We start from the raw sequence: 24786 nt of genomic DNA, 5'->3' as shown, positions 1-24786 counted from the left end.
TCACCAAAATCCTGGAAGGATTTTCACCAAAATCCTGGAAGGATTTTCACCAAAATCCTGGAAGGATTTTCACCAAAATCCTGGAAGGATTTTCACCAAAATCCTGGAAGGATTTTCACCAAAATCCTGGAAGGATTTTCACCAAAATCCTGGAAGGATTTTCATCAAAATCCTGGAAGGATTTTCACCAAAATCCTGGAAGGATTTTCACCAAAATCCTGGAAGGATTTTCACCAAAATCCTGGAAGGATTTTCACCAAAATCCTGGAAGGATTTTCACCAAAATCCTGGAAGGATTTTCACCAAAATCCTGGAAGGATTTTCACCAAAATCCTGGAAGGATTTTCACCAAAATCCTGGAAGGATTTTCACCAAAATCCTGGAAGGATTTTCACCAAAATCCTGGAAGGATTTTCACCAAAATCCTGGAAGGATTTTCACCAAAATCCTGGAAGGATTTTCACCAAAATCCTGGAAGGATTTTCACCAAAATCCTGGAAGGATTTTCACCAAAATCCTGGAAGGATTTTCACCAAAATCCTGGAAGGATTTTCACCAAAATCCTGGAAGGATTTTCACCAAAATCCTGGAAGGATTTTCACCAAAATCCTGGAAGGATTTTCACCAAAATCCTGGAAGGATATTCACCAAAACCCTGGAAGGATTTTCACCAAAATCCTGGAAGGATTTTCACCAAAATCCTGGAAGGATTTTCACCAAAATCCTGGAAGGATTTTCACCAAAATCCTGGAAGGATTTTCACCAAAATCCTGGAAGGATTTTCACCAAAATCCTGGAAGGATTTTCACCAAAATCCTGGAAGGATTTTCACCAAAATCCTGGAAGGATTTTCACCAAAATCCTGGAAGGATTTTCACCAAAATCCTGGAAGGATTTTCATCAAAATCCTGGAAGGATTTTCACCAAAATCCTGGAAGGATTTTCACCAAAATCCTGGAAGGATTTTCACCAAAATCCTGGAAGGATTTTCACCAAAATCCTGGAAGGATTTTCACCAAAATCCTGGAAGGATTTTCACCAAAATCCGGGAAGGATTTTCACCAAAATCCTGGAAGGATTTTCACCAAAATCCTGGAAGGATTTTCACCAAAATCCTGGAAGGATTTTCACCAAAATCCTGGAAAGATTTTCACCAAAATCCTGGAAAGATTTTCACCAAAATCCTGGAAGGATTTTTATCAAAATCCTTGAGGGATTTTCACCAAAATCCTTGAAGGACTTTCATCAAACCAAGCCAAAGAACTTGATGCACACACAACCAAAAGTGGGGAAAATTCTTTCCTCTTTCTGGAGTTCGAAATGTCAGTATTCTTCACACATACGCCCATGTCAGCTCTTTCCACTATCGTCGTCATTGCGGAATGGGCAACTTTTATTAAATTTCGAGCACCGAAAGTTCTTCTCGAGTTCGCTTTAACCCACTTGAGTGTGGTGGTACTCGTCGTGGTAATGTTCTCAGAATAAACCCAACCACCCGAAATGGCACCCCCTCTAAGCTGCTAGTTTATGGAGTTGGATATTAGGATGTTGACGACGAGTAGTGGTAGCAAGCAGCAGTAGAGCCCAACTTGGAATGCGGTGTTATTATTGCTGCTGCTGATGGGGAAATCGTCCAATTAGCGAGATTTACACCGAATGGGTTTTGTTACCACTGACTGCCAGTCGTGGTGGCGATGTCTGTTAACTGTTATCGGCGTCAGTCAGCAGTGTGCGATGGTGGTTTACTAAGGAAACAATGGTTGATTCTTTATGGCGGAAGTTAAGTTTTCGATGGAATTGTAGTTTGGTCAGAGTTCGTTACATTTCGGGAAAGTTGTTTTCCTGGTAATTACTTTATATGCTTAGTGTTAATAGTGTGGATTATTCAACAAACGCTACAGTATTCAGTCAATTTGATATTCCAAATCCAGGAAGGATTTGTTTTCAAATCCGGGAAGGATGTGTCTCCAAATCCTGGAAGGATTTGTCTCCAAATCCTGGAAGGATTTGTCTCCAAATCCTGGAAAGATTTGTCTCCAAATCCTGGAAGGGTTTGTCTCCAAATCCTGGAAGGATTTGTCTCCAAATCCTGGAAGGATTTATCTCCAAATCATGGAAGGGTTTGCCTCCAAATCCTGGAAGGATTTGCCTCCAATTTCTGGAAGGAATTGTCTCCAAATCCTGAAAGGATTTGTCTCCAAATCCTGAAAGGATTTGTCTCCAGATCCTGAAAGGATTTGTCTCCAAATCCTGAAAGGATTTGTTCCCAAATCCTGAAAGAATTTGTCTCCAAATCCTGAAAGGATTTGTCTCCAAATCCTGAAAGGATTTGTCTTCAAATCCTGAAACGATTTGTCTCCAAATCCTGGAAGGATTTGTCTCCAAATTCTGAAAGGATTTGTCTCCAAATCCTGAAAGGATTTGTCTCCAAATCCTGAAAGGATTTGTCTCCAAATCCTGAAAGGATTTGTCTCCAAATCCTGAAAGGATTTGTCTCCAAATCCTGAAAGGATTTGTCTCCAAATCCTGAAAGGATTTGTCTCCAAATCCTGAAAGGATTTGTCTCCAAATCCTGAAAGGATTTGTCTCCAAATCCTGAAAGGGTTTGTCTCCAAATCCTGAAAAGATTTGTTTCCAAATCCTGAAAGGATTTGTCTCCAAATCCTGAAAGGATTTGTCTCCAAATCCTGAAAAGATTTGTCTCCAAATCCTGAAAGGATTTGTCTCCAAATCCTGAAAGGATTTGTCTCCAAATCCTGAAAGGATTTGTCTCCAAATCCTGAAACGATTTGTCTCCAAATTCTGAAAGGATTTGTCTCCAAATCCTGAAAGGATTTGTCTCCAAATCCTGAAAGGATTTGTCTCCAAATCCTGAAAGGATTTGTCTCCAAATCCTGAAAGGATTTGTCTCCAAATCCTAAAAGGATTTGTCTCTAAATTCTGGAGGGATTTGTCTTAAATTACTGGAAGGATTTGTCTCCACAGGTTGTCTACAAATCTTGGAAGCATTTGTCTCCAAATACTGGAATGATTTGTCCCTAAATCCTGGATGGATTTGTCCCTACATCCTGAAAGGATTTGCCTCCAAATCTTGAAAGGATGAATTCGAGATTGAAGTGTAATCTAGAGACCGAAGTTGTGCTGATACAAAGGTTGATGCCGTTACAATAGTTTAAACATTTTTAAATGATTTTGAAGAATGAGCTTATCAAATGTTTAATTTGTAAAATGTTCCAACCCAATATAATGGAAAGTTTTTTTAACGGTGAACTCGCACGCTTGCAAACAGTATCTCAAATCTCATCTGCCATTCCTAACTTTAATTAAGTTATCTCGGTGCATGCTGCTGCACCCTCAGCATATCATCTCGAAAAATTCGTCGCATCTCGACGCTACTGGAGCACAAGCCCCGAACGAACGAACAAACGAACGACACTTCAAATGAAAACACTCACAGTAGTGGCGACACCACAGTGCCACTTGATAACTATCCGGGATAATTTTGCTGCAGCACCTCTAACGTCATACTCTCATCTCTAACATCCCTAAAGAACACACCACCACCGACCGGTTGAGAATGAGTCGACTTTGTCGTCGTCTCACCAGGTTTGGGGCTTGGATCGTTCGGAAATGGGACATACGTTGAACATTAGTGCTGATTGCAATGGGGTTGGAGTTTTCTACACACGAAATATGTGTTTGAAAACGGCTAAAGTTATGCAAACATTGTAAAACCTTACAAATGTCTTGTGAACAGTCACTCCCATTAATTTCTAGTCAGTGTCTGTGTTATCCCTAGTTTTTGATTCCAATTCTTAATGTTAACCTCGTCAGTAAAAAGAGACAACTCTAAACTAAGTGTTGTTCCATTTTAAAAAGAAAACATGGTAAAATACAACAATACGAATCTGTACTTGAAGTGAAAATATTCTAGCGTTTTTCTATTTCGCCTGATGATATGCAATTTGAATTATTCTTAACGATCCTCTACAAATGTCCAATTGGAGTTAGAGTGAGTTTTTCATAAAGTTTATAAGTTTTTATTCCGCAATTGTTTTTTATAAGTAAATGAGAAAGAACTTTTAAATCTTTCGAGAGAAGATTTGTTTTTGGACAGGATCCGAGTGTCCCATTTTGGACAGCATCCGAGTGTCCCATTTCTACCCGTCTCAATCGCTTATTTAGTCACACCCGTCACGTATCGCTGTTTATCGCTTGTCCCAAAGTGTGATGAAGGCATGCACATCCTTTCGTCGTCGTCGGCACGCTGCTGCTGCTCCCTGTCCCCCGGTAATGAGTCTACCTAACATTCTAAGAGATAGCGATAGGCTTGGGTCCTGTTTTTCCCACACTCTAGTCTATTTTGGTTGCTTTCGCTTATTTTTTTTTGCGTCGAGGATCGAAACACCTGACACAGGGCGGCTTCGCATAATGATGAATGGCACTCTCGTGTCGAGAATCTAATGGGCTAAATGAGATTACTTTTTCCTGTCGTCTGCTAGTGGTGGTGGTGGGACACTAGCATAGTTGACGAACGATAGTGTTTTCGATCCGATGGAAAAAAGGGTTCTACGATAACTTGTTACGGTCCCCTCTCCGATTCAGATTTCGACAGGATACGAAAGATGTCCTTGCCCGTGTACGATTATAACGATAACGACAACTTTCGCATGTTTAACATGGGTTAGCTTCTGTTTTGGGGCCCAAATCGAAAGAAAAACACAATTTCAGCATGGCTTAAGCACTTCCTAAGTACTACTTAAGTTGTCCCAACTGGTGGCCCGAAGTCCGGGCGAAACTTTTATCTTCCCTTATAATGTGCACCGGGGAAATACAATACCCCAAAAAAAAGTCAACAAGCGACGGTGTCCGTTGACAGGGTGAGGACAAAATAAAAGTTTCAGGTTTTCCCTGTCAAAAACCGAAGAAAAAACTAACAGAGTAATTTCCTCCTTCCCCGACAGCAGGGTGAGAATCAACACACATGCGACGACAGACCTGCACCAAGCCAAGCCCCGGACGGAAAAGTTTACTATCGAATTAAGTTTCGTAAAATTTTTCGTATTTAACTTTCAGTTTATATGCTTGCTCCTGGCTGCCCATATCAATTACGACGGCGACGAACACGAAGACGAGGGGAACCTTGCTTGGGGAAAAATTGTGGTACCCATCCCATGGTTCGGGAATGGGACGAAACGTGTGAATTAAGTTTCCTGGCTCCATCCATTCCTGGTCTGCTGGGTTCGGCTGTCGGTGTAGGACCACCATCCGGTTGTTTGGGAGAAGCATCAAGGTGTTGCCACATGGGAGAACAAAAAGTCAAAAGTGTGAACCTTATGGTTTGGGAAGCTTTGTGAACTTGTTGGAAATGTATTGGTATCGCTTGCGGTTTTGGGTATTAGCTTTAGAACACTCAAGACTTTTGTTTTCAATGTTGAAGTTTGCACTTTACTTAGTACTTAGATATTGTGCTTCATATCAAGCGTTAACCACAAAACAAAAGAAAACCCGTGATGCATTACTCGTGCCTTTGAAGTACTATTTCAAACAAAGTCAAGCGACCACGAATATCGCATTTTTATCCGTTCAACATAATAACTTTTCATTGCACAAGCTTGAGTTGAAGGCAAGTTTGTAGCTCTCCACTTACAGATCGTAATTTAAAAAACCGGGAATCTTCCTCTTACCAAGTATACCAATATTGCATGCTTTTACAGTCCAACATTTAATAAGGCAGGAGATTTTTAAACGTCATTTTAGATTTCCTGGGTACCATTTTCGAATACTTATCTATACCAAATATTTCCAAGTTGAATGGTCTTAGAGCCAAAAACTCCTCAAAAGAGCCACCATATGGGATTTTAAGCCTTCATTTTCGGACTTCCAATATGTTCTCCACACATAAATTTAGAGCCTAATACACCTTCAAATAGCCACCATCTTGATTGTTGGTCCACCATTTCTGGGATTCTGGGCCGCCATCTGGGAGATTCATGGGATTTCAGGAGAGCTACAGTGGGGGTTTTGGAGGGGTTCTCGAGGGCTTGAAGGCATTATCTAGCCTTTCAGGAGGTGTTCGGGGGTTTCAGATAGTTTCAGGGGGCTTTAAATAATTTTGGAGGTGCTTTATAGGTATTTAAAAATTTTCAAGATAATCCAGTGAGTGTAAGGTGGTTGCTGAGTGTTCCCAAGGGTTTCACTGGGGTCATGAAGATTTTAAGGGACTCCGTCAGGGTTGACAAGCAGTTTATGAGAGTCTCAGGGACGTTCAAAGCGCTTCAAGGCATTTCCGGGGATATCAAGTGGCTTAAATTGGTTTTAGGGTGCCTCAGAAGAGTTTAAGATAAGTGAACGGGGCCTTTACGGTTATGCGTTTTACAGCGTCCTTTTCAGGGTACTGATTAAAGCCGTTGTGGTACGGACAATGAACCCTCGTTGCGCTTAAGCGTTGATTCCCTTTTTTAAAGCATCCCTTCCTATTTCATCACTTTTCCTTTTCCAAATTCCCATCCATTGTCCCATTCTGCCTCAGGTAGATGATGAAATAGGCTTCAATATGTGGCGATGGCACAAATGTCTCAAACGGAGCATAACATGCCTCAGGAGCCGGCCTTCTGATACCTGATACGTCCAAATCGTGGAAGGATTTGTCTCCAAATCCTACAAGAAATTGTGTTCAAATCCTAGAATGATTTTGAAAATCTTGTCACCAAATCTTCGAATCCTGGAGGTGTTTGTCTCCTAATCTTGGAGGAATTTGTCTTCAAATTCTGAAAGGATTTGTTTACAAATCCTGTCGGGATTTGTCTCCGAATCCTAACGCGATTTGCCTCCAAATCCTGGAGGGATTTGTCGTTAAATCCTGCAGGAATTTATCTTTAAACCCTGGAGGAGTTTGTCTCGAAATCCTGGAGAAATTGGTCTCGAAATCCTGGAGGAATATGTCTCCAAATTCAGGAGGGATTTGTCTCCAAATCCTGGAGGGATTTGTCTCCAAATCCTGGAGGGATTTGTCTCCAAGTCCTGAAAGGTTTTGTCTCAAAATCCAGGGGGGATTTACCTCCAAATCGTGACCGAATTTGTTTCCAAATCCTGATGGCATTGGTCTCCTGAGAGGATTTGTCTCCAAATTTTGACGATATTTGTCTCCAAATCCTGAAAGGATTTGTCTCCAAATCATGATAGGAATTGTCTCCAAATCCTTAAAGGAATTGTCTCCAAATCCTGAAGGTATTTGTCTCCAAATCCTGAAGGGATTTGTCTCCATATCCTGAAAGGATTTGTCTCCAAATCCTGAAGGGATTTGTTTCCAAATCCTGAAGGGATTTGTCTCCAAATCCTGAAGGGATTTGTCTCCAAAGTCTGAAAGGATTTGTCTCCTAATCCTAAAAGGATTTGTCTCCAAATCCTGAAGGGGTTTGTCTCCAAATTCTGAAGGGATTGGTCTCCAAATCCTGAAGGGATTGTCTCCAAATCCTGAAAAGATTTGTCTCCAAATCCTGATAAGATTTGTCTCCAAATCCTAAAGAGAAGTGTCTCTAAATCCTGTAGGGATTTGTTTCCGAACCCTGGAGGGATTTGTCTCCAAATCCTGACGGAGTTTGTCTACAAATCCTGAAGGGATTTGTCTCCAAATTCTGAAGGGATTTGTATCCAATTCCAGAAAGGATTTGTCTCCAATTTTTGACGATATTTGAAAGGGTTTGTTTCAAAATCCTGACGGGATTTCTCTCCAAATCCTGGAAGAATTTGTCTCTAACTCCTGAAGGGATTTATCTTCAGATCCTGACGGGATTTGTCTCCAAATCCTGAAGAGATTTGTTTCCAAATCCTGACGGGATTTGTCTCCAAATCCTGACGGGATTTGTCTCCAAATCCTGACGGGATTTGTCTCCAAATCCTGACGGGATTTGTCTCCAAATCCTGACGGGATTTGTCTCCAAATCCTGACGGGATTTGTCTCCAAATCCTGACGGGATTTGTCTCCAAATCCTGACGGGATTTGTCTCAAAATCCTTACAAGATTTGTCTCCAAATCCTGACGGGATTTGTCTCCAAATCCTGACGGGATTTGTCTCCAAATCCTGACGGGATTTGTCTCCAAATCCTGACGGGATTTGTCTCCAAATCCTGACGGGATTTGTCTCCAAATCCTGACGGGATTTGTCTCCAAATCCTGACGGGATTTGTCTCCAAATCCTGACGGGATTTGTCTCCAAATCCTGAAGGGATTTGTCTCCAAATCCTGACGGGATTTGTCTCCCAATCCTGACGGGATTTGTCTCCAAATCCTGACGGGATTTGTCTCCAAATCCTGACGGGATTTGTCTCCAAATCCTGAAAGGATTTGTCTCCAAATCCTGACGGGATTTGTCTCCAAATCCTGACGGGATTTGTCTACAAATCCTGACGGGATTTGTTCCCAAATCCTGACGGGATTTGTTCCCAAATCCTGACGGGATTTGTTCCCAAATCCTGACGGGATTTGTCTCCAAATCCTGACGGGATTTGTCTCCAAATCCTGACGGGATTTGTCTCCAAATCCTGACGGGATTTGTCTCCAAATCCTGACGGGATTTGTCTCCAAATCCTGACGGGATTTGTCTCAAAATCCTGACGGGATTTGTCTCGAAATCCTGACGGGATTTGTCTACAAATCCTGACGGGATTTGTCTACAAATCCTGACGGGACTTGTCTACAAATCCTGACGGGATTTGTTCCCAAATCCTGACGGGATTTGTTTCCAAATCCTGACGGGATTTGTCTCCAAATCGTGACGTAATGTGTCTCCAAATCCTGACGGGATGTGTCTCAAAATCCTGAAAGGATTTGTCTCCAAATACTTAAATTATTTGTTTTCAAATCCAGAAAGGATTTGTCTCCAAATCCTGAAAGTATTTGTTTCCAAATCCTGAGAGGATTTGTCTCCCTATCCTGACAAGATTTGTCTCCAAATCCTGAAAGTATTTGTTCCCAAATCCTGAGAGGATTTGTCTCCATATCCTGACAAGATTTGTCTCCAAATCTTGAAGAGTTTTCTCTTTAAATCCTGACGGAATTTGTCTCCAAATCTTGAAGAGATTTCTTTTCACATTCTGACGGGATTTGTCTCTAAATCCTAAACGGGCTTGCCTCCAAATCATGACGAGAATTCTCTCCAAATCCTGAAGGAAATTGCTTTTAAATCCTGACGGGATGTGTCTCCAAATCCTGAAAGGATTTGTCTCCAAATCCTTAAAGTATTTGTTTTCAAATCCAGAAAGGATTTGTCTCCAAATCCTGAAAGTATTTGTCGCTATATCGTGACGGAATTTGTCTCCAAATCTTGAAGAGTTTTTTCTTTAAATCCTGACGGGATTTGTCTCCAAATCTTGAAGTGATTTGCCTCCAAATCCTGAAGGAGTTTGTCTCCAAATCCTGAAGGGATTTGTCTCCAAAGCCTGAAGGGATTTGTCTCCAAATCCTGAAGGGATTTGTCTCCAAATCCTGAAGGGATTTGTCTCCAAATCCTGAAGGGATTTGTCTCCAAATCCTGAAGGGATTTGTCTTCAAATCCTGAAGGGATTTGTCTCCAAATCCTGATGGGATTTGTCTCCAAATCCTGACGGGATTTGTCTCCAAATCCTGACGGGATTTGTCTCCAAATCCTGACGGGATTTGTCTCCAAATTGTGACGTAATGTGTCTCCAAATCCTGACGGGATGTGTCTCCAAATCCTGAAAGGATTTGTCTCCAAATACTTAAATTATTTGTTTTCAAATCCAGAAATGATTTGTCTCCAAATCCTGAAAGTATTTGTTTCCAAATCCTGAGAGGATTTGTCTCCCTATCCTGACAAGATTTGTCTCCAAATCCTGAAAGTATTTGTTCCCAAATCCTGAGAGGATTTGTCTCCATATCCTGACAAGATTTGTCTCCAAATCGTGAAGAGTTTTCTCTTTAAATCCTGACGGAATTTGTCTCCAAATCTTGAAGAGTTTTCTTTTCACATTCTGACGGGATTTGTCTCTAAATCCTAAACGGGCTTGCCTCCAAATCATGACGAGAATTCTCTCCAAATCCTGAAGGAAATTGCTTTTAAATCCTGACGGGATGTGTCTCCAAATCCTGAAAGGATTTGTCTCCAAATCCTTAAAGTATTTGTTTTCAAATCCAGAAAGGATTTGTCTCCAAATCCTGAAAGTATTTGTCTCTATATCCTGACGGAATTTGTCTCCAAATCTTGAAGAGTTTTTTCTTTAAATCCTGACGGGATTTGTCTCCAAATCTTGAAGTGATTTGCCTCCAAATCCTGAAGGAGTTTGTCTCCAAATCCTGAAGGGATTTGTCTCCAAAGCCTGAAGGGATTTGTCTCCAAATCCTGAAGGGATTTGTCTCCAAATCCTGAAGGGATTTGTCTCCAAATCCTGAAGGGATTTGTCTCCAAATCCTGAAAGGATTTGTCTCCAAATCCTGGAGGGATTTGTCTCCAAATTCTGAAGGAATTTGTCTCCAAATCCTGAAGGGATTTGTCTCCAAATCCTGAAGGTATTTGTTTCCAAATCCTGAAGGGATTTGTCTCCAAATTCTGAAGGGATTTGTCTCCAAATCCTGAAGGGTTTTGTCTTCAAATCCTGAAGGGATTTGTCTCCAAATCCTGACGGGATTTGTCTCCAAATCCTGACGGGATTTGTCTCCAAATCCTGACGGGATTTGTCTCCAAATGCTGACGGGATTTGTCTCCAAATCCTGACGGGATTTGTCTACAAATCCTGAAGGGATTTGCCTCCAAATCCTGAAGGGATTTGTCTCCAAATCTTGAATGGATTTGTCTCCAAATCCTGAAGGGATTGGTCTCCAAATCCTGGAGGGATTTGTCTCCAAATTCTGACGGGATTTGTCTCCAAATCCTGAAGGGATTTGTCTCCAAATCCTGAACGGATTTGTCTCCAAATCCTGAAGGGATTTGTCTCCAAATCTTGAAGAGATGATCTCTCCAAATCCTGACGGAATTTGCCTCAAAATCCTGACGGGATTTGTCTCCAAATCCTGACGGGATTCGTCTCCAAATCCTGATGGGATTTGTTTTCAAAACCTGACAAAATTTGTCTCCAAATCCTGAAGGGATTTGTCTCCAAATCCTGAAGGGATTTGTCTCCAAATCCTGAAGGGATTTGTCTCCAAATCCTGAAGGGATTTGACTCCAAATCCTGAAGGGATTTGTCTTCAAATACTGAATGGATGTGTCTCCAAATCCTGGAGGGGTTTGTCTCCAAATTCTGAAGGGATTTGTCTCCAAATCCTGAAGGGATTTGTCTCCAAACCCTGAACGGATTTGTCTCCAAATCCTGAACGGATTTGTCTCCAAATCCTGAACGGATTTGTCTCCAAATCCTGAACGGATTTTTCTCCAAATCCTGAAGGGATTTGTATCTAAAAAAACCAAACAGTAGACTTCGAGTCTCTCAAAATGCGCAAATTTAATTTTGTAAGTACGATCCATCTCCACAAAGGTAGATTCATCCGAGTCCTCCGCTTCGTGATTCTTGCATTCTGTTTCCATTGTCGAACCTCAAGAAGTAACAGCTTCAGGCTAGGCTTCAGGACCTTTCCTTTAATCCACCAGTACACGTGCAACGAAACAAACAACAAAGTTTACTTCCACTTTGGGTATGGGTTTCGTCAGAAGAAGGTTAAAAAAACATACCATGTCCTTTTCACCGGCAGTGGGACTGTTCTTCTCATTTTAAAGCGATGGCGGGCGTTGTACCCGCCTTTTACCAAAGGGGAACACAAAAGTAAAACTTTCGGACTTTGGCTCTCGCGCGGCGATGGATGTCAGCAGTCAGTGGAGGAGTTCCGCTTCCCTATTCCGGTTTAAGGGCCAGTTGTTGTTCATTCAACTCTTCCTTCGGTAATCCCGATTGTTGGACATTGTTCGTTTTCGATTTTGCGTTTTCACTGTGGATTTATCAGATTTAACTTTTCCATTGACGTTCAGTCTTGGAGTTTCTAGTGTTGTTTATTTTTAATCAGTACTTTTACACCTTAAGGCTTGCTGTTTAGTAACAATAGCTCTTCATTTTACTCGATAGGTAGCATGATGTATAGCAGTAGTTAAGTCTAAGAAGACCGAATTCCAAATATTTATCAACGGTTATAAAAATTCTAGTCCACAGATTAGAACGCTAGGTCTCCAGTTAGCCTAGTGGTTAAGGCTATGGATCGCCAATCCGGAGACGACGGGTTCGATTCCCGGGAAAATTTTCTCGACTCCCTGGGCATAGTGTATCATTGTACTTGTCTCACAATATACAAAATCATGCAATGGTAGGCAAAGGAAGCCCTTCAATTAATAACTGTGGAAACGCTCAAAGAACAGCAAGTTGAAGCGAGGCAGGCCAAGTCCCAGTGGGGACGTAGAGCCAGAAAGAAGAATAAGAAGAAGAAGAAGAAGAAGATTGGAACGCTGGCCAAGGTCTAACACTCTCACAATCATAAAAGCAATAAATGCCACTGCTCTGGCAAATCTTGGACATTACCACGTTCAACCTGTATGTATGACGACCATATTCCCAACCGGGCTAACCGCAAACTTTCTTTCGCTTTCTCATCGGGAGAAGAAAAAAGAAACCCTGAAACAAAGCCTGAAAGAGCCAAAGCAAGTCGTAAAACCAAGTCGTGAATATTAAATCCTGCGATTCCGGACCCTTGAAGGACCGGAGAGTGAACCGGAAAGATTGCACTCTCCGTATCGCATTGTCTTTGTCATGCTAGTCGTCGTTTCATTACCATTCTGGCCTCTTCTTGCCGACCGGGGGTGTTAACTTGGACAAAATTCTTCCCTGTGTTAAAGCTCTTCCCATATCCCATAAAATGCACTTTTGACCGAAACCGCAGCAGCAGCAGTAGCCCATTCAGACACATGAACTCACTCGTTCGTTCCATGTCCTAGGACTTGCCGAGGAGCCTAGCTGCATGGAGACGATGATGATGATGCTTTCTTCTTTATATGCACAGATCCCCATCTCATTTCGTATTCAAACCACGGCTGCGACCCCTTTCCTTTCGTTTCTTATAATTTTGCAGAAAGTTTTCCGTGTTCCTTGCTCCGGCGCGTAGGTGGGGCGGCCGGCAGATGGTTGGGGACGGTTGGAATACCGGAACCCCAAGACTATCTGTGTTCCTTGTGTTCATTGTCTGCTGGGTGGCCTTGCATTGCTCACTCACGTCGCATCCGTCCGGAAGAATGGATGACACAAAAGCAGTCTGCTGCAAAATCCGGGTCAGATTCTAGGTTATGTTTAGGAAATATCCGTTAACATCATCGGTGATGGGAGGAATATCGGCAGGCTTTAATCCGTGCAGGATGAATAAGTCTTATTTGGGAAAACTTCTACCGAATCTCACAAAAAATCTTTGTTTATTCAGGATTTGGAGTCAATTCCTTTCCGGATTTGGAGACAAATCCTTTCCGGATTTGGAGACAAATCCTTCCAGGATTTGGAGACAAATCCTTCCAGGATTTGGAGACAAATCCTTCCAGGATTTGGAGACAAATCCTTCCAGGATTTGGAGACAAATCCTTCCAGGATTTGGAGACAAATCCTTCCAGGATTTGGAGACAAATCCTTCCAGGATTTGGAGACAAATCCTTCCAGGATTTGGAGACAAATCCTTCCAGGATTTGGAGACAAATCCTTCCAGGATTTGGAGACAAATCCTTCCAGGATTTGGAGACAAATCCTTCCAGGATTTGGAGACAAATCCTTCCAGGATTTGGAGACAAATCCTTCCAGGATTTGGAGACAAATCCTTCCAAGATTTGGAGACAAATCCTTACAGGATTTGGAGACAAATCCTTCCAGGATATGGAGACAAATCCTTCCAGGATATGGAGACAAATCCTTCCAGGATGTGGAGACAAATCCTTCCAGGATTTGGAGACAAATCCTTCCAGGATATGGAGACAAATCCTTCCAGGTTTTGGAGACAAATCCTTCCAGGATTTGGAGACAAATCCTTCCAGGATTTGGAGACAAATTCTTCCAGGATTTGGAGACAAATCCATGGACAAATCCTTCCAGGATTTGGAGACAAATCCTTCCAGGATTTGGAGACAAATCCTTCCAGGATTTGGAGACAAATCCTTCCAGGATTTGGAGACAAATCCTTCCAGGATTTGGAGACAAATCCTTCCAGGATTTGGAGACAAATCCTTCCAGGATTTGGAGACAAATCCTTCCAGGATTTGGAGACAAATCCTTCCAGGATTTGGAGACAAATCCTTCCAGGATTTGGAGACAAATCCTTCTAGGATTTGGAGACAAATCCTTCCAGGATTTGGAGACAAATCCTTCCAGGATTTGAAGACGAATCCTTCCAGGATTTGAAGACGAATCCTTCCAGGATTTGAAGACAAATCCTCTGAGGATTTAAAGACAAATTCCGTCAAGATTTGTAGAAAATTTTCGTCAGGATTTGTAGACAAATTCCGTCAGGTTTTGTAGACAAATTCCGTCAGGATTTGTGGACAAATTCCGTCAGGATTTGTAGACAAATGCCGTCAGGATTTGTAGACAAATGTCGTCAGGATTTGTAGACAAATTCCGTCAGGATTTGTAGACAAATTCCGTCAGGATTTGTAGACAAATTCCGTCAGGATTTGTAGAAAAATTCCGTCAAGATTTGGAGACGAATTCCGTCAGGATTTGTAGACAAATTCCGTCAGGATTTGTAGACAAATTCCGTCAGGATTTGTAGAGAATTCCCGTCATAATTTGTAGACAAATCCCGCCTGGATTTGTAGATAAATCTGTCGATTCGAGACTTCCTTGAATATAGAGTATCTTCGTACCTGTCATGAACTTGCGAAATCGTCATTTGCAGAGCAAGCACTCGGTTAATCTGAGAAGCAGGCTTTGTTCCGGTAAGGTCGTTTTGCCAAGATGAGGAGATAATGAGAGACGATGTTGTATATTGTATGATCCATTCTTCATCGACTATTCAAATGAAGTCATTTAAAGTCTCCTCACTGGAGCCACCTTCTGGATAAAATAAGAGTCAATCGTGTCACACCATTAATCGGCTTACGTATCAAAGAAGCGCAAGTACCTTTTGGATATTACAAACAGCTGGTGCTGCTTCACTATCTCCGCCGTCATTAATATATCACTTATGTCGCACACACGTACTTCCACCGACTTGTGCGCTTTTTCCCAAGCAAACTCTTATCTATTTAGAGAAATTCACAACCTAAATTGGCGCGAGGACTAGGTATGACTACGGACTACGAACTACGAGGACATGACGGTGTCCGTGTACCATTCTACGACAGTAGTAGGACCATATTCGCGCGGACAAGATAAAAGGAAATTTACCACCCGGACCCGGCCGGCTCTATGCGACATCCACGCCTGCTGGTAGGTATGCACTGGGCCGAGCACAATGCACCACCGCGCGCCCGCTTGGATCGAACTACCTTACGGCGCGCAGTGTCGCCGGTTTAGTGTAGCCGGCAGCTGGTAGGTAGGTATGCAGTCCCGGAAATGCATGTCGTTTGGCGGCGGCGGCGCCAGCTAGAACATGACACTATCGAAGCGGAACGCGTGCTCCAGCTTTATCCAGGCTAGGCAGGCATGAGTGATCCGCCGGGTCGAGGGGCTGTGGTTGGGGGCTTTGTTCGTTGTCGCTGAAGGATGATGCGCACAGAAAGGTTGACGTTGGAGACACAGGTTTTTTTTTCTGTACGCTTCGAAGCTCAGAGGGAGTGGGTTTTTATTAAGTTTTGTCGAGCGATGCAAAATGCGAGACGGCGCTCGCCGGTGGATTTAAATGTTTGAATTTCGAAAGGGATGGTAGCGAGGGAGAGCTCGTTTGCTCGTTCGGGTAGATCGGGACTCCTTAAGTCCTGAGAGGAACAAACAACTATCATGAGAATATGTGACACTAGGCCGTGTCGATTTTTGCAAAATTGCGAATACACAATCCCGAATAGTCACAAATGGTTGCAAATGGACCCAAATGAAGCCCTGCAAAATGTAAAAATTCTAAAAAATCGGTAAGCTAGTCCGCAATCGACTTGAAGTTTTATATGGGAATTTTAATTTTTCAGTATGGGGAAATCCAACTTTTCAAACTTTTGAAGAAAAAGGCACATTAAAGCAACTCTAAAAATCCGCTCCCCCCCTGAAGATTTAGTGCATATATTAGGGAACATTTTGTTAGAAGACAACTTTTTAGTTGCACTTAAGATAAGGGCGTTATTAAATTTCGAAACAATGGACATTTTATTCGCATGATTTCTAACTTCTTTAATTGGCATCACTGCACGTTTTGCGTGTTGAAGAGGGTGGTAACAGCCATCTGCGGCGTCACCACCCGTCGCTGGATGGAGACGCAAGTACCTGATAAAAATGAGATAGTTAGGATTGTAAATATTCTTTCGATATTGCTTTATAAAAACTTGGTATCTTTGGCAAAATTGTTGGCATGGTCAAGAACTGTCCAGTGATGAACTAAATCATTGGCAAATCCATCGCTGGGCGGCGCTAGTGTGCATACAAACTGCATGCAAAAGTATTAACGTATATGCGTGTATCTCAATAACGTGATAATTTAACTGTGTGGTGTCTTCGACAAAGTTGTTGGCCTGGCCACGGGCTATCCAGTGACGAACCAAGTAAGTAGGAATTCAACCGATAGGCGGCGCTAGTGTGCATACAAACTGGATGCAAAAATACAAACGTATATGTGTGTATCTCAATAACGTGATAATTTAAGTAGGTGGTGTCTTCGACAAATTTGTTGGCTGGAGCACGGGCTATCCAGTGATGAACGCAATACAGTCTAGACTCCTATTACACGGTTAGTTCGGGGGTGTAGTAGGAATCCGTGTTGTAGGAATCCCAGAGCTTATGGGATTTCGCCTATATGGGGGTGTGAGCGAATATATCAGGAGTATTACAAGATAGCACCATACTTTCTTTGGCAAAGTTGTAGTACTAGAATAGATCTACCACACAATGTGAACTAACATCCAATTAGTTGGCAATTTGGCCGATAGAGGCGCTATGTAGAAGTGGTTGCTTATGTTCACTCGCCAGTATAAGCACTCACAAGTTGTCGCTTGCGATATCTCAAGATCTACTTGATTTAGAACAATGCTGTCTTCGGCAAAGTTGTTCAGTAGGTCAAGAACAATCTGGTGGTTAACCAATTAGTTCGTGATTTCGCCGCTAGGTGGTGCTAGTTGTCAAGTAAAGTTTCAAACTTCTCTAGCTCGCGATCCAGATTAGATAGAAAAGTGCCGTCTTCGTAAGAGTTTTTCAGGAAGTAAAAACCTATCTGGTGATTCAACATTTAGTTGGTGATTTCGCCGCTAGGTGCCACTAGTTGTTAAGTAAAATTTCAAACTTCTTTAGCTCGCGATCCAGAGCAGATAGAAAAGTATCGTCTTCGGCTAAGTTCTTCAGGAAGTCACGAACAATCTTTTGATGTAACAATTAGTTGGTGATTTCACCGCTAGGTGGCACTAGTTGTCATGTAAAGTTTTAAACTCTGCTATCTCGGGATCCAAAGCAGATCGAAAAGTTTTATCTTCGGCAAAGTGCTTTTGGAAGTCATGAGCTATCTGGTGATTCAACAGTTAGTTGGTGATTTCGCCGCTAGGTGGCGCTCTTTGACAAGTAAAATTTCAATCTGCTCTAGCAGAGCAGATAGGAGAGGGTCGTTTACGGCAAAATTCTTCAGGAAGTCAAGAACAATCATGTGATTCAACAATTAGTTGGTGATTTCGCCACTAGGTGGCACTAGTTGTCAAGTAAAGTTTCAAACTCCGCTATCTCGGGATCCAAAGCAGATCGAAAAGTATCGTCTTCGGCAAAGTTCTTCAGGAAGTCAAGAGCTATCTAATGACTAAACATTAAGTTTGTAATTTCGCCGCTAGGTGACGCTAGTTGTCAAGTAAAGTATTAAACTTCTCTAGCTCGCGATCCAGATCAGATAGAAAAGTGCCGTCTTCGTAAGAGTTTTTCAGGAAGTAAAACCTATCTGGTGATTCAACATTTAGTTGGTGATTTCGTTGCTAGGTGCCACTAGTTGTTAAGTAAAATTTCAAACTTCTTTTGCTCGCGATCCAGAGCAAATAGAAAAGCATCGTCTTCGGCTAAGTTCTTCAGGAAGTCAAGGGTTATCTAATGACTTAACATTTAGTTTGTAATTTCGCCGCTAGGTGGCGCTAGTTGTCAAGTAAAGTTTCAAACTTCTCTAGCTCTCGATCCAGATCAGATAGAAAAGTGCCGTCTTCGTCAGAGTTTTTCGGGAAGTAAAAACCTATCTGGTGATTCACTATTTAGTTGGTGATTTCGTTGCTAGGGTGCGCTAGTTGTTAAGTAGATTATTAATCTTCTTTAGCTCGCGATCCAGAGCAGATAGAAGAGAGTCGTCTTCGGCAAAGTTCTTCAGGAAGTCAAGAGCTATCTAATGACTTAACATTTAGTTTGTAATTTCGCCGCTAGGTGGTGTTAGTTGCCAAGTAGAATTTCAAACTTCTCTAGCTCGCGATCCAGAGCAAATAGAAAAGTGTCGTCTTCGGCTAAGTTCTTTTCCATGAGCACACAGCCACCTGTTCGAAGAACCGCTCGAGATACTGTCGATTGCATGATTCAGCAACGTGTACACTAGCAAACGTTAAAACGATCGAACACTAACGCCTCTGGTGGAAGGATAGTGGAAATTAAATGAAATTTGAATTGATCCTTAAATGCACGTGCCAAGCCATGTTTAAGAGTGTTACGTATGTTTGTCTGTGAACGGAGTCTATGTTGTCGCACAGTAACATACAAATATGAATTTCAATATATGTACAAAAAAGTTTGCATCTGGGATCAAACATCGGACCTCTGAATTGTCAGTCCTTTCCAAGTAAGGCGCTGTCCATAAACTACGTTGACTTTTTTTCGGCCATCTCAGACCCCCCCCCCTCGTAGACTTTTGTTCATACAAAATTCTCATAATTTGTATGGAGCGTAGACTTTGGCCAGAAACCCCCGTTCCCCCCCTTAGAGTCTACGTAGTTCATGGACAGGCCCTAACGCACTTGTCACATAAAAGTTACAGCAGCAGGTTTATGTTCCGCTCTTATGTGACAAGCGTGTTACTTGGGATTACTATTAAGCAGCAGAACTATTGCGGTGCAACAATAGCATACGCGCTGAAACACTAATAAATGCTACTTCCTGGTGGCCTTTGCTTGGCCGATCGCCACTCGTTTACAAAGGAACAGAAAGGATGACAAAAACGTTGGTGGTCGACTATTTATCATTGAGGTTCATCCTCGGGTTCATTGTGGAACTCTTTACCGGCAATGAAAAAGCTAGTCGCCAATGTTGTTCTATCGGGATAATGTGATTTTTTTCTTTACGCGGCGGTGAAGAGAACGACGATTGTCAACCCTGGTCTGGATCCAAGATAGAGATGTTCAAAATACTATTTGCCAATTACCGCCACGTAGCGGCGAACTACCTACTAATTGTTGAATCACCAGGTTGTTCTATAGTCTATACTTTCTGAAGAAAATTGCCAAAGATAACACTTTTCTATCTGCTATGGATTCCGAGCAGCCTTGATCACCTAGCAGCTAAATCATCAATTTATTGTTTTATCACCAGAATGCTCTTGGCTGCCTGTTGAACTTTGCCGAAGACAGTACTATTCTATATGCTATAGATCCTGAGATAGTGTTTTGAAACTTTACATGACAATTAGCGCCACCCAACGGCAAATTCACAAACTATATTTTTAATCAGAAGATGACTCTTGACTTTCTGAAGAACTTAGCCGAAGACGATGCTTTTCTATTTGCTCTGGATCGCGAGCTAAAGAAGTTTGAAATTTTACTTAACAACTAGTGGCACCTAGCAACGAAATCACCAACTAAATGTTGAATCACCATATAGGTTTTTACTTCCTGAAAAACTCTTACGAAGACGGCACTTTTCTATCTGATCTGGATCGCGAGCTATAGAATTTTAATACTTTACTTGACAACTAGCGTCACCTAGCGGCGAAATTACAAACTTAATGTTAAGTCATTAGATAGCTCTTGACTTCCTGAAGAACTTTGCCGAAAACGATACTTTTCGATCTGCTTTGGATCCCGAGATAGCGGTGAAATCACAAACTTATAGTTGAATCACTAGATAGCCCTTGACTTCTAGAAGAACTTTGTCGAAGACGACCCTCTTCTATCTGCTCTGGATCGCGAGCTAGAGAAGTTTGAAATTTTACTTGACAAAGAGCGCCACCTAGCGGCGAAATCACAAACTTAATGTTGAATCACAAAATTGTTCTTGACTTCCTGGAGAACTTTGCCGAAGACGACCCTCTTCTATCTGCTATGGATCCCGAAATAAAGAAGTTTGAAACTCTACTTGACAACTAGCACCACCTAGCGGCGAAATGACTTCTTGTAGAACTTTGCCGAAGACGACTCTCTTCTATCTGCTCTGGATCGCGAGCTAAAGAAGTTTAATATTCTACTTAACAACTAGCGCACCCTAGCAACGAAATCACCAACTAAATATTGAATCACCAGATAGGTTTTTACTTCCCGAAAAACTCTGACGAAGACGGCACTTTTCTATCTGATCTGGATCGAGAGCTAGAGAAGTTTGAAACTTTACTTGACAACTAGCGCCACCTAGCGGCGAAATTACAAACTAAATGTTAAGTCATTAGATAACTCTTGACTTCCTGAAGAACTTAGCCGAAGACGATGCTTTTCTATTTGCTCTGGATCGCGAGCTAAAGAAGTTTGAAATTTTACTTAACAACTAGTGGCACCTAGCAACGAAATCACCAACTAAATATTGAATCACCAGATAGGTTTTTACTTCCTGAAAAACTCTTACGAAGACGGCACTTTTCTATCTAATCTGGATCGCGAGCTAGAGAAGTTTGAAACTTTACTTGACAACTAGCACCACCTAGCGGCGAAATCACAAACTAATTGGTTAACCACCAGATTGTTCTTGACCTACTGAACAACTTTGCTGAAGACAGCATTGTTCCAAATCAAGTAGATCTTGAGATATCGCAAGCGACAACTTGTGAGTGCTTATACTGGCGAGTGAACATAAGCAACCACTTCTACATAGCGCCTCTATCGGCCAAATTGCCAACTAATTGGATGTTAGTTCACATTGTGTGGTAGATCTATTCTAGTACTACAACTTTGCCAAAGAAAGTATGGTGCTATCTTGTAATACTCCTGATATATTCGCTCACACCCCCATATAGGCGAAATCCCATAAGCTCTGGGATTCCTACAACACGGATTCCTACTACACCCCCGAACTAACCGTGTAATAGGAGTCTAGACTGTATTGCGTTCATCACTGGATAGCCCGTGCTCCAGCCAACAAATTTGTCGAAGACACCACCTACTTAAATTATCACGTTATTGAGATACACACATATACGTTTGTATTTTTGCATCCAGTTTGTATGCACACTAGCGCCGCCTATCGGTTGAATTCCTACTTACTTGGTTCGTCACTGGATAGCCCGTGGCCAGGCCAACAACTTTGTCGAAGACACCACACAGTTAAATTATCACGTTATTGAGATACACGCATATACGTTAATACTTTTGCATGCAGTTTGTATGCACACTAGCGCCGCCCAGCGATGGATTTGCCAATGATTTAGTTCATCACTGGACAGTTCTTGACCATGCCAACAATTTTGCCAAAGATACCAAGTTTTTATAAAGCAATATCGAAAGAATATTTACAATCCTAACTATCTCATTTTTATCAGGTACTTGCGTCTCCATCCAGCGACGGGTGGTGACGCCGCAGATGGCTGTTACCACCCTCTTCAACACGCAAAACGTGCAGTGATGCCAATTAAAGAAGTTAGAAATCATGCGAATAAAATGTCCATTGTTTCGAAATTTAATAACGCCCTTATCGTAAGTGCAACTAAAAAGTTGTCTTCTAACAAAATGTTCCCTAATATATGCACTAAATCTTCAGGGGGGGAGCGGATTTTTAGAGTTGCTTTAATGTGCCTTTTTCTTCAAAAGTTTGAAAAGTTGGATTTCCCCATACTGAAAAATTAAAATTCCCATATAAAACTTCAAGTCGATTGCGGACTAGCTTACCGATTTTTTAGAATTTTTAAATTTTGCAGGGCTTCATTTGGGTCCATTTGCAACCATTTGTGACTATTCGGGATTGTGTATTCGCAATTTCGCAAAAATCGACACGGCCTAATGTGACACGGTCACTAGTGTTTGATACATTGTACCGGCGGATAGACGCTGCTGTTGGAGAATGACTTTATGTTTGATTTATGGTCCGGATTGTTTTTCCCGTACTGTACTTGAATATGACAAAGCACAAGCAAGTGCTAGTAGATCATGCCACGTTGGGAAAGTGTTTGCGGGATCAACTTTTCGTGACATGATTTTTCGCAAAATGTTTGCTGTCATCGGTGCACAGCGCCAACTAACGGTGATTGATTGTGTAGTCGATAATAGGAAAATTCAGCTTCATGTGAATTCTCTTGACTGCACTATAACGTCACTTGAGTTCATAATGACGACACTTCACCAATATAATCGACGTCAGCACCTATCATGGGTAGTTAGAGCCATCCACCTAGCGATGTCGCAAAAATTCAATTAATCGATTGATCACTAAACCGATATCGATTAATCAGGCTGCAATTAATCGATTATATTTTTATTGTATTTTCCCAAAATTCAACACGGTATATCGCTGGTGCAACGTATAGCCCTTTTTTAGCAGCATTTTCATGATAACACCAGGACTTTTCGCAGGGATATCAAAATTATCTTCCTTAAGAGTTTCATCGAACGTTTTCCAGGAACTTCACCAAGAAATTCTATAGATTTTTTCACATTATGTCAGATTAATTGCTCCAAGAAGTCAACTAGTAAATAAACAGTTTTAAAGGGCATCTCCAGTAATGATTTAATTCTAGTTATATTTTTAAAACGGTTACAAAATTTATAACAGGGTAAATTTATTTTTCAATGACTTAAAAAATCATAAACTCCTTTGGACTCAGTAGAATGATGTTCCCAGAGGGCATACATGTGATTTGCCATGGCAACAATATAAATAGAACGCGTCAAAATCTTGTGTCAAATTTGTGCAAAAATAGAACGGGGTCGTATGCTAGTTACAAATTTTGTAACAAAACTGTTCTAATTTATAATTTTGAAACGCTTGCTGCAGATAACCGAGATGCAGTTCTAGATGCTTTTTATAATTCCCATACATTTTGAAGGGGTCAAATATAGTCAAGAACTTTGAAATGCTTCCAAAAATCCATTTTGATTCGATTCTTATTCTCTTAGGTTAAAATGAGATACACGAGTTCTAAGACCGTTACATACAGGGGATGGCCAAAATGTTTGGGATAGGCAACTTTTTTTTCTCTCACAAAAAAGTTCAACATGCTATAACTTTTCATAGAGTGCATCAAAAAATCTCAAATTTTGACTGTTTATCAACCTGTTATATGTGCATCATTGGTACAAATTTGGGCTCAATTGAATACTTTTTCGCAATGTTAGAACCGTTCCGGTAAAACATTATTTTTTAGACAACTTATTTTTGAGCTGTCATATCTCAGAAACCAGTGAACCGAATTGAATGAAATTTTGAACGTACACTAACAATATACAAATGCTTCACAAACTATTAAAACATAGATACTTTTTGAACGTTGAAAAAAGTTGTCATGGATTGACACTTTTTGGATTTTTCTCGAAAAAATGTAATTTTTTTACATCAATGTCAGTAAATTTTAGAGTTGATGTCCAAAGATTTTCCACTTCTGATCTCAAGTTATCTCTGATCAGATATATTAGAGCCTATTTAGATTAAAGGAAGAACACATTTAGTAATTTTTGTGTGGTATTGTAAATTTGACTTATATTCCTCTATATGGGTAAAAATTTCAACCCGGTATAACTTAATTCGCCGTGAGAAAATATTACATTTTATAACGTTGTATTAAGTATCAATATATTGTTGATAAACGTTAACAAATTCATTCAATTCGGTTCACTGGTTTCCGAGATATGACAGCTCAAAAATGACTTGTCTAAAAAATAGTGTTTTATCCGAACGGTTCTAACTTTGCGAAAAACTATTCAATCGAGCCCAAATTTGTACCAATGATGCACATATAACAGGTTGATAAACAGTCAAAATTTGAGATTTTTTGATGCACTCTATGAAAAGTTACAGCATGTTGAATTTTTTTGTGGGAGAAAAAAAGTTGCCTATCCCAAACATTTTGGCCATCCCCTGTAATCAGGGCCATTCCGGGACATGTGCATCTGTAACCGGTTTCGTAACGTGCCCACAGGGGACACATACAGATTTTCGTGCTGAAACTTACTTCGACGATCTGACAGCGCGATAATCAACGCATAAGTGCATTAGCCATATCCGGGTATTTTGGAACCGGCACCGGTAAGACTTGGAAAGAATTCACATATTCCAGTATCGAGAAAAATTTGATCACACCACCAAACTAGTCATGAGACGTCTACCCGACTAGTAAAATATATCAAATTTATAACACATTGTGTTATGATGACATGAAATTTTTCTATATTTTATTTTGTTATAAACTAGATGCAGGGTGATGTTAAAATAACTAAAACAGAAAAGTACACCGGTCTAATCAAAATAATAACCTAATTTGTTATAATCAGAACAAGGTTATAACACAATATGATATAAAGTTTAGCTTCAAGA

At 41.1% G+C, this 24786-nt stretch overlaps 1 protein-coding gene and 1 long non-coding RNA gene across 22 annotated transcripts in view; one reads left to right on the top strand and one right to left on the bottom strand.

Moving 5' to 3' along the window:
• The window catches only part of LOC109405842 (low-density lipoprotein receptor), a 1187857-nt gene that overhangs the window by 188706 nt on the left and 974365 nt on the right, over nucleotides 1–24786 (bottom strand). The gene's annotated exons all lie outside the window — the stretch shown is intronic.
• Nucleotides 14254–24786, top strand: part of LOC134291301 (uncharacterized) — a 598232-nt gene continuing 587699 nt past the window's right edge. The window contains exon 1 of the long non-coding RNA XR_009999022.1: nucleotides 14254–24786. This exon is cut by the window's right edge and continues 27557 nt beyond it. This is a non-coding gene — a long non-coding RNA (uncharacterized LOC134291301).

This window comes from Aedes albopictus, chromosome 3 (genome assembly GCF_035046485.1).
Source record: "Aedes albopictus strain Foshan chromosome 3, AalbF5, whole genome shotgun sequence".
Classification (NCBI taxonomy): domain Eukaryota; kingdom Metazoa; phylum Arthropoda; class Insecta; order Diptera; family Culicidae; genus Aedes; species Aedes albopictus.
This window is presented reverse-complemented; position numbering and strand designations above follow the sequence as displayed.